Consider the following 10,781-nt stretch of genomic DNA (forward strand, 5'->3'; position numbering starts at 1 on the left):
TCAAACAAGAGAGGCATATCACCAGGACCGACTATTGACCTTAATGGAGAACGACTGTCGGTCAGCCTTGAACACAAATTTTTAGGTATTATCTTGGACACAAAACTTAATTTCATTCCACATTTGAAATATCTCAAAGCGAAGTGCCTGAAGACAATGAACCTGCTGAAGCTACTTTCTCGAACAAACTGGGGCAGTGACAGGAGGTGTTTGCTTAGCCTATATAGGAGCCTTGTACGATCACGCCTCGACTATGGAGCCGTGGTGTACCAATCCGCATCGGATAGTGCTCTCAGAATCCTCGACCCAGTCCACAATCTAGGCATACGGCTGGCAACAGGCGCATTTAGGACAAGTCCTGTGGAAAGTCTGTATGTGGAGGCGAACGAGTGGTCGTTACATCTGCGCAGAACGTATTTAAGCTTCTCCTACTTTTTAAAATGTAAATCGAATAACGAACATCCGTGTTACTCAACCGTACTTGACTTGTCTTCTGCAAGACTTCACCACAACCGCCCATCTGTTCGAGCTCCTCTGTCTGTGTGCTTAGAACAACTGGCTCACGAAACTGGTATTAAACATCGAGAAACAGTCCTAATGACTCCCACTAACCTTGCACCACCTTGGGAATGGCAGTCTATCCAATGTGATATGTCTTTCGTCGCAATAACAAAACATGCGCCTGAGGTGCATATACATTCACACTTCCTCGAACTCCAGGCGAAGTACTCCTGCGCAGAGTTTTATACAGACGCTTCAAAGTCTACTCATGGTGTAGCTTATGCAGCGCTCGGACCTTCATTTTCAACGTCCGGTGCATTAAATCCACACACCAGCATTTTCACAGCGGAGGCATACGCGATCCTCTCTGCTGTGAAACATATAAAACAAACAGGTATAATAAAGGCTGTCATATTCACAGACTCATTAAGCGTTGTTAGTTGCATATCAAGTCTACGAAAACACAAAAACCCCATCCTTAATGAACTCTATAACCTTCTATGTTCAGCATACATGTCTAACCAAATGATTGTTCTTTGTTGGGTGCCTGGCCATAGAGGCCTAGAGGGCAACGTAGCTGCTGACGAAAGGGCTACATCCGTACCTTTTTGTGATGCAAACATTAATATACCTGTACCCTACACAGACCTTAAGCCATTTTTACAGCATAAACTACGGAAATATTGACAACGGCAATGGGACACTCAGGTATCCAACAAACTGCACCTAATCAAACCGAAAATAGGAAACTGGATCTCTGAGAAAACAACGAGACAACAGGAAGTACTGTTCTGTAGGTTAAGAATTGGACACACCTATAGCACTCACTCGTATATTCTAACTGGAACTAACCCTCCGACATGCACTAGGTGTGGAAGTAGACTTACAGTCCTTCACGTTCTCATTCAGTGCCCATTATTAGAAATGGAGAGAAAAAAGTTCTTCCCTTCCTTGTACAGTCATAATATACCTCTGCACCCAGTCTTCTTTTTAGGCAATGACCCTCTATTTAATTTTAAATCAGTGCTCAAGTTCTTAGAAGAAACTAATACTATAGAAATCATTTGGCCAGGCTATTTGTAGCACAGCCTCTGCTTAGAGGCTGTAGCTGCAATGAAATCACTTACAGAGCACATGCCTCGCAGCCCTTGCACTGAAGGGCTCTGCAGAGGCACTGGTGCTGCCATAAATTAACATGTTTTAGTATCTTATTGTTCTCAACGTTCTTTTACAACCATAGGACTCACTTTTCATTGACATTATTTTAATAGATACATATTTTACACCATTTAAAGCGAATATTTTAGGCCAATATACAGCCACTACCGCCATATTCATCGATACTCATTGCTATTCATCACCAAATGTCATGGCGCTCTTTGGCCATTTCTGGCTCTTGCGCCAAGAAACGATATCCATCATCAAAAATCAGCAATATATACAGACTCCCTAAGCGTCGTGAAGGCCTTGATGTCACCCTATAGACACAAAAATCCAGTACTTAATGAACTATATTCCGTCTTGTGTAAAGCGTACATATCTAACCAGCATATCATTATATGCTGGGTGCCTGGCCATAGGAGCATCGAGGGCAACGTTCTGGCGGACGAGATGGCCACGTCTATAGCATCGCAAGCCGTTAACCCTACCGCTGAGGTGCCTGTCACAGATCTGAGGCCTTTCTTGCAAAGGCGGCTGCGGGCCCACTGGCAACGCATGTGGGACGCGGAAAAAGATAATAAGCTCCACCTAATAAAGCCACAGTTAGGACTCTAGCCCTCTACAACAAAATTGCGCCGAGCAGATGTCCTATTCTGTCGTTTAAGAATAGGACACACATATGGCACCCATAACTTTCTACTGACCGGAAGTGAGCCTCCAACCTGTGGTAGATGCGGGGAGAGGCTGACCGTACTCCACGTCCTCCTGGAGTGTCGGGAAGCCGAATCTGAGAGAAATAGACATTTTTCATTAGCATACCGGCAGCACATTCCCCTTCACCCATTAATGTTACTCGGCCCAGAACCGCTATTTGACACCAATGCAGTCTTAAGTTATCTGAAAGATGTTGTATTGCATGTTGTTAGCCCCACATGTTCGTAGCGTCTCCTCTCTTCAGAGGATGGCGCTGTGATAGTTCTTTCGTATAGCACGTGCCTCTAGGCCCTTGTGTTTCAAGGGCTCCGGCGAGGCAACAGTGCTCCAGCTATTTTTACCATCTCATATATTTTCAATTCTATGTCATTCTTTTACGATGGATTTTAATGTTCATAGTATTCGTCATTAGTCATCGCCATAATTTTATATCACGTAGATTTTATGCACTTTACAGCAACTATTTTTAGGCCACTTTACAGCCAAGTCACATTTCCATAATACATCGTCAACATCACCACTTGTCATGGCGCTCTTTGGCCACACCTGGCCCTTGCGCCATTAAACACCACATATCATCATATGCATTTATATGTTCATAGTACAAGTCATACGTCATAGCCATAATTTTATTACACATATTTTACACACTTTAGAGCGTATATTTTAAGGCCCCTTTACAGCCACGTCCCACCAATTTCATAGTAATCATAGTCACATTGCACACCCACTACCACAGACATGGCGCTCTTTGGCCACACCTGGCCCTTGTGCCATAAAACCCCATACATCATCATCATCATCGAAACTCACTATTCAGGATTGTTGTGTATTTGTTTCTCTTCGCATATCAGGGGACTAACAACACTTACCACCAGCCTATAGGAATGAAGACAAATGCAAGTGGAGATTTTCTAATGATTAGGCTGCGAGGGAGCAGGAGCTACTATGCCGAATTACCAAATTTTGCCACTGTAGTACTATTGAACTAGCTAAGTGACATATCTCGAAAACTTATTTTACAAATGAGTTGGTTTTTTTATAACAAAAGTGATTAAGGCCTGTTTTGAGATTGCTTGGTTAAAACTCGTTGCCTAAAAATATAAGCGGATCAAAGTTTTTATTTCTAGCGGTAGAAGCATTTCCTGCCACTATGTAGATGAGCTGTCATTTGCTTATTGCAGTGGTTCTTGCATTTTCAAAACATGCGCTGCATTTCTTTCTTGTTGAAATTCATTATTGTTATACAATAATTTCATGTTGCTGTGGTCACTGCCTTTCCTTAATTGCAGGGAGCTTTTGCCCATCTCCTGTCACTCGGTATGCTTCTACCTCACGAGATCCAGTTCCTTGTAGCCAAGGTATGGCGAAACTAACATTTTTGTGCAGAGAGGTACTCAGCATTGATAGTAAAGTGGCTAAGCCTCCTGTATTTGGCTGAACATTGTGTCTCTATCAGGGGCCTGATGCCTGTGCTTTAAATTAGGCTACAAGTGATACTAACATAAGTACTTCTAAGCTCTAGGATCTATAGGCTAAAAGTATGTTTAAACCAATCCAGTTAGCATTTTTTGTCAATTTGGCTAGTTCTCTAAAAGAGCTATGAATTGGGCTACTTGGTGTGCATTCATTTTTTCTTGTGCTACGTACAGTAGGACACAACAGGACGACAAGATGACAGTCGTCGCTAAAGAAAAAGATAATATAACCAGGGAAATCCTAGAGTCTTTAGAAATAGAAGAAAAAGACAACTGCGTGAGCACCCTTTAATCATGCTAACAAAAGCCGAAATCACTTGCGCAAAGAATGCAGACACACACAGAATGCATTTATAGAATCATAACCAGAAACGTGAGAACACGATCTGAGTGTAGCTGCTGTAATCATAGTTCACGCAGTCGCAATACTTCGTTGTGTGCTTTAAGATAATGTGGTATGATCTGACGATAAACTAGTTGGTAGTTTGCGCTCCCGTGTGTCACTTCGTGTCCGCTTCATATTCAGTGTCCGGTTTGTCCCTGTTGCATCCTACTGTACATAGTGCAAGAAATATAAATGTTGGCTAGTTGTAACCACCATTGTTGGTATAATTAGGCGAAAATATTTGCGGTTTGAGTCAGATTTTCTCTGCATATAGTTTTATTAATATATGTACAATACCTAATTTTGTTCCTTTTCTAACCACTAGATGATCATATTCTGTTAACATCTGATGAAACATATATTTAGTAGTTTGTGTTATGAGTGCTTGTAACTTACTCTTGTTCAGAGTTTTCCCTTTCTGTTTGACCGATTAGACCCGACATTCTCTTGCCCTTCTGCTTGAATGAGGTTTTCACAGAAGCCTAAATATTATTTATATACTTGTACATCTTATATATAAAACGATGATACCATTAGTCTAAAATGCTCTGATATTGTTTACAGAAGAAGCAGCCGACGCCCCACACTTCAGGAAATATTTGATCTTGTACAATAGCTTCACATGAGACAGCTTGGTAAGAATCACATTAAACGCAGTGCTTGATAGAGCAAACACTGATACTTTCGTGTGTTGTTAAAAGGACTAACACCAAATTTCATGCTTAGAACTTAGCCTTGCTGGGTCACCCTAATTACTTTGTTTCATGAACATGAATGCGATTTGAATGAAAAAATTGCAAGGGGTTTGAAAATATTGCATTTTAGCCATGTGAAATATTGCCTGGGCAGCCAAAACTTGCGCGATCTAGCTACACCGAAGCAGTGCAAATATCTGTAAAAGCTGTTTTCTTGGAGAATTAGGAATTTCGCAAGGTGGAAAAGTTAAACTATAGACCTTATCAGGCAAGGATGGCTTGTGCAAGCTGACGCCGTGCTGCTTGAATGTGTTGCCGTTGCGTGCTTTGGAACGATTTGGACATGTTTTAGATTGTTTTCCGCGAACTTTAAGTGATGTCGATTTATATGAGGTCATTGGGAAACCACTGTGTAGCCTTTCAGTGCAGTTGTAACCACAGTGTGCGGGAATTTCTCTTGCCTGCATATATGCTTGCGACGTGCATCAGCAGCTTAGGTGTGCACGTGCTGTTAACTATTTTCGCAGTATCGGTTTCCACTTGACGAGGAGTAGCGATGTCTGAATGGCCATTGTGAATTGGAAAATCTTCTCATTGTGATCACTTGTTGTGGGAACTAAAACAGAAAAGGGTGCTCGTGTATGGCCAACGCAGTGCGACCCGGAAGTGCCAATCATGATAAAATATTTGCATTGGTCACCGGCATAGTTCTCACGCATTTCAAGTCCAGTAGACTTGAAATCACCATGCTATATCTGCACGAGCCTCCTGTATGGCGTTACTCAACACAGCGATCACTGCGGTTGGTAAACCAGCATGATGCATATAGCTTTGTGCGTCGGAATTGCCCTTTTGCCGTGTAAAACAGTAATGTCCAAAGGGGATCGCACAGAAAGAATCTGGCGGCTATTTGCGAGGACGCAATTTCCGTAACACAAATGAGGCATCGTAGAGGATGGGATGAACAAAGTAAAAAAAAAAAACCTGTTCTCATCCTCCTCTTGCATGAGAAAAAAAAAAAAAGAAAATGGGCTAACGTCGCAATAAGACCTTGCATGGTCATGCCGCATGCTTGGATCATGTGCTACAAGGAACAACCAGATCTACAACCCAGCAACTACCACTGCTTCGGACGCTCGCGCAGTCTACAGATGAGCATTCGACAAGTGTAATTCACTATATACGGCATGCTGTTATTACTAACAACTATGTTATTCGCGGGCAGAAGCCTTGTCCAACAATCAAGGTAGTCCCGCAATGTATCTGCAGATAACAGTTCGAACGCTTGTCAAAGTAAACAGTACAACAAAAATTGCATTTTACAAGAACTGAGGCCTGAACACTTACTGCTTTTGTAACATTTAATGACAACTTTTCACTACAGAAGGTTAGCTTGTGTCAGTTCGCAGGAGTTCCTTTGCTGGTTTAAAGATATGGTAATTTAAGAGATAAAATGTTTTTTTCCTATCATTGCAAGATTAACTTGCAATGACAAAATTCAAGGTGTAGTTTAGACGTTTGTCAGACCATTTAAACATAACACAACAGTTCTTCACTGAACTTTTATTTGGATAGTAATTATCTGGACACTCCAAGTGCATTTATGCCGTCGGCGTCGCCGTGAGGTTGCGTATAAAATCCAACGGAGATAAAACCGTCGCTGCGCGCTGCGTGTGCGAGTGAAAGTGTGCGAGGGTGAGCCGCCAACCGCAGCTTATTCTCGATCATGCGAGAGAGGAAGGTGGCCGAAAGCACCTGGACTTAGTTCACTCGCAGTACACAGGGAGGAGGAGTCGGTAGAGGGGGGTGTGCGTTCTGCTTTCGTGGCTGCTGCTGACGGAGCTGCCACGTGGGCACTGTACCTTGAAAGCGATCTGCTTTGTGGCCGAAGTATGCGCCCGCGGGGCCTCATCTTCAAAGCAATCTGCGATGGGTACGAAGTGCATACGCCGAGTACTGGTAGCTTAGTATGCGCTGTGCTTTCGGCGTTCGCGTTGAAGCGAGACAAGCGACAGGGCGAAAGTCAATTCGCCTGCTGCTGCTGGCGTGCTTTCCAGGTTTCGACGAGTTTCCACGGTCATCAAGCGAGATGTGTTCATGTTTACCTGTACGCGCGTGACACCGTGCTTGTTTACTTAGTAAGCGAACATTTATAACTTTATACAGATGATAAAACTACTATCCTTACTTCGGATAGCTGTCTACTAATTTACTATCGCAATCGATGCTTCGGCTTTTGGGCAAAACGGCAACTTTTTTTATTCATGTATTGCATATCGTGTTGCAGGTTGGCTATTTCTCTCTGAAAGGTGGCAGCGATGCAAAAGACGGAGTTCGCAGGGTGCTCCGACAAATCGTCTCCAAGGCAGTTACACTGCAGTGTAGCTGGGCCGGCTCCTCAGGGAAAATATTTCCATTCAAAAGCCTCACAAATGTGCTGCATCTTCTGCTTGGTAAGCATCAACGTAAAACAAATAGTACTTTGTCTTCTGCTGCAGCTTTCAATATTTCCCCCATTACGAGATTTAGTGTTATATATACTTCTATATGCTATGGTGTTGCAGTTACAGTTTAGATAAAATATTTCACCATGATCAGTATATTACACACACCCCATTACTGATGTGTTTGTTTGGCAGCACGTGCTATAGATGCTGTTTTGATCAGTTTTCAACAGTGGCTGGCCTCCTGAATACTGCATAGTTGTGCCATCTGGAATAACAGAGTCAACAAGGTTGAAACACAGTTTCGCTACAGTCATTGCTTCCACAGTTCAGAGTTGGATCACCTTAGTTTGTGTTGTATGAACTTTCCTATTTCTTAAGGTTATAATGAAAGCACGCAAGGAATTTTATGGTTTACTACTGAGCTACACAACTAAGGTACAGGTTGCTTAGGGGAACACAGAAAAGTTCAACATAAAACAATGTGTTTCAAAATTTTCAGAAGACAGATTTATGCATTTAGGTGTGCAATTTTAAGGCGAAGCCTTAGGTGTCTATGTTGGCTGTGACATTGAAGAAAAATGGCCAGCACCGCAAAAAATGCTTGGATTGACGTCACATTTCTCGGGGAGGTTCCTGTAAACAAAGTAAATTGGTGGCTTTGAAAAAAAATTTGGTACGTTTCGATCTGATTGGGTATCAAACCCGGGCACACCGGGGTGCGAGACTAGCACACTTCCCTGAAGCCACGGCCGCTCCACTGTTCTAGCTTACTAAACGTATGCCTAGTGCGTGCCTGAGTTCACACGTCCCGTTGCAGCCATCTTGCTGTCTAACGGTGTGGCCTAGTGCACGCAATAACATACAGCACTTTAGGTACTACGTTAAGTGTTCATATGTGGCGTTAAGGAGGTCGCCTTAGTGCCACACCTGTACTTCCCATTGCGGCTCGTTATGTCTTACAAAGAAGTCTAGCCCTGATTGTATAACTTGATGCATCACCAATTGTCTTACAAAGAAGTTCAACCCCAACTGTATAACTTAATGTATTACCAAATGTCCAGCAGGTTTTTGCCTTGTGTTACAAGAGCGTAACACCTGCCGAACTCTTTTTCACAGGTGCAACACGTGCCCTCTTCGGCACGATTGATGCAGCTGTTGCAGACACCACCAAAAGGTGGCTGATTTTTGCTGCGGACCAGGAGGGAGGCCGGACACACAGACGGCGCGTCGCCTTGTTGAGGCAATGCGACACAAGCCAAGACACCACCTCATAATCTCTAGAGTTTGATGTAGCCTCTTCTTTTAAAACAGTTCTGCTACATGTTATTCCACATATCAGGGGTGTAAAGCTTTCCCAGCGTGGCGCACAGCGTCTACAATGCACAAGCAACTTCAGTGCCTTTGCTTGCAACGATGTCCCGGTAGCACTCCCTGGCAAACAGTATTGCAAATTTTGCCAGAACTGGATGGACTTGAAACCTATCCTTCAAGTTGATAACAAGTTTATCAACAAAAGCTTCTCTGGTTCCCTGCATTCAAACTTCAAATTCTGATGTGACTGACAATGTAATATCATTGCTGGCACAGAATTCTTTAAGGTTTGTCTTGAGGTGTTTCTGTGCCTCCAGCATGGTTATTGTAGATGTTATCACGTCTTGCAAGAGATCAACATGCCGCGACCTTGCTTGGAGGGCTTTGATAGCCTCTCAGTCAATGAGACATCGCACATCATCAAAAGTGTGCCTACAAATCTGCCACTTAAGTTAAGCTTTAGCAGCCCAGCTGCCTTATTTTCACCCCTGTCATCTGCTTCTCGTGAGAGACTTGCTGTGATGGCTTGCAGATTATTTTGGACAGCAGCACACGACCCTCCAACACTAAGCCAGCGTGTGGCAGATGGCTCAGTAATCTTTGAGCCCACTGATTGACTGATGTGTTCAAATGTGCCTTTTTAAAATGATGTAACAGCTTATTCGTTCACGTAATTGCATTCACCCTTTTTTTTTTGTGTGTGACATTTCATTTTTAGACAGCTGAATGATGTAATGTGGTTCGGCCACCTAAAAGAGAGCATTAGCTGTGCCTTCTGTGTCCCGTGGCTCGATATGTGCAATAACTTTTGTGATATCGTTTACTGCAGTCGCTGTTAAGCAACTTGATATATTGACTGATGTGTTCAAATATGCGTTTTTAAAATGCTGTAACAGTTTATTTGTTCACATAATTGTGTTCCACCCTTTCCTTTTTTGTGATATTTCATTTTTGGACAGCCGAATGATGTGTGGTTCGACCATCTGTGTCCCTTGTTAGCTTGATATGTGCAGTCATTTACTGTAGTTTACTGCTGTCCCTGTTAAGGAACTGGATATATTGACTATTCACTGGTGTGTTCAATTCTGCCTTTTTAAAAAATTATGTGACAGTTCATTTGTTCACATAGTTGTGTATTCTATGCTTTCTTTGTGTTTAGACATGTTCCATCTTATGCTACTGTATTCTTCAGTGCAAAATAAAAATGAAACCGAAAATGTTTGTGTTGTGACATATTTGGTGTAGTACAGATAAAAATCTACAAAAAAGTAGCAGGGCATTTATATGTAGCAAACATAAAAAACTAAAAAATTGGGGATAGAAATTGCATTGGCCAAAATGCTTGGCTTCCATAGCAAGAATATGCTTGGCTGTTGCATGGTGTTCCACTGCAGTGCCAGCTATGGCAAGAAGTGTTTCCAATCGTTGGCCATGCATGGCCTTCCATTGCTTGGCCAATGGTAGGCTTGTCACTCCAGCCACACACAGACCTTGCTTGGCCTCCAATAACTTTCCAATGATGGACAGCTTGGCCAATGATGATTTGCCATGTTTGCTTCTAGCAAATTTTGCTGGTAGGGTAGTGTCTCCTGAACCCTGTGGTGTGCTTTAATTAATGCGGCTCTGCTTCTGCACACCCTGCATAAGTTGCCCACTTGACATATTTGCATGGCGTTTATTTTTCAGAAATAGCAGCAACGTACCTTGAACTTAAGCTTATCCTGTTTCCCTGCAATCGCTGTCCTATAGTAGTGGGGTTTCCTTGCCTTCTCACGTCACCTCCTTTTTCTCTTACATGAGGACTGCCTCTTCTCTCTCCTTGTCCTCTCTACAGTTCTATATGCGTTCCCTCGGTACTCGCACGCTAGTAGAAAGGGAAGCACTCCAGTTTCTGCAATGCTTGGGATGGGAGTCGCGGATAATTACAGCTGTCAAGCGGCTAATGTGACGTCGGCCAGGGAGCTCCAAAGGGCATTGTGCACATTCGACGCGGTAGGGTGAAGAGTTTCTCCGCCTTTCGTCTCTTACTCGCGCCTGTCATCTATACAGTCTTTTCGTGGGCGCCGCCATATTGTGAACGCAGTGGCGC

The 10,781-nt window shown here is 43.1% G+C and overlaps 1 long non-coding RNA gene across 1 annotated transcript; it reads left to right on the forward strand.

The window, feature by feature from the left end:
- The first annotated feature begins 2,373 nt into the window (after window positions 1-2,373).
- Window positions 2,374-9,909, forward strand: LOC129387387 (uncharacterized). The gene is made up of 3 exons (XR_008614633.2): window positions 2,374-3,737; window positions 7,222-7,387; window positions 8,498-9,909. It is a non-coding gene; the product is annotated as an uncharacterized lncRNA (long non-coding RNA).
- The last annotated feature ends 872 nt before the right edge of the window (window positions 9,910-10,781 follow it).

The sequence above is a fragment of the Dermacentor andersoni genome, chromosome 2 (assembly GCF_023375885.2).
Source record: "Dermacentor andersoni chromosome 2, qqDerAnde1_hic_scaffold, whole genome shotgun sequence".
Lineage (NCBI taxonomy): Eukaryota > Metazoa > Arthropoda > Arachnida > Ixodida > Ixodidae > Dermacentor > Dermacentor andersoni.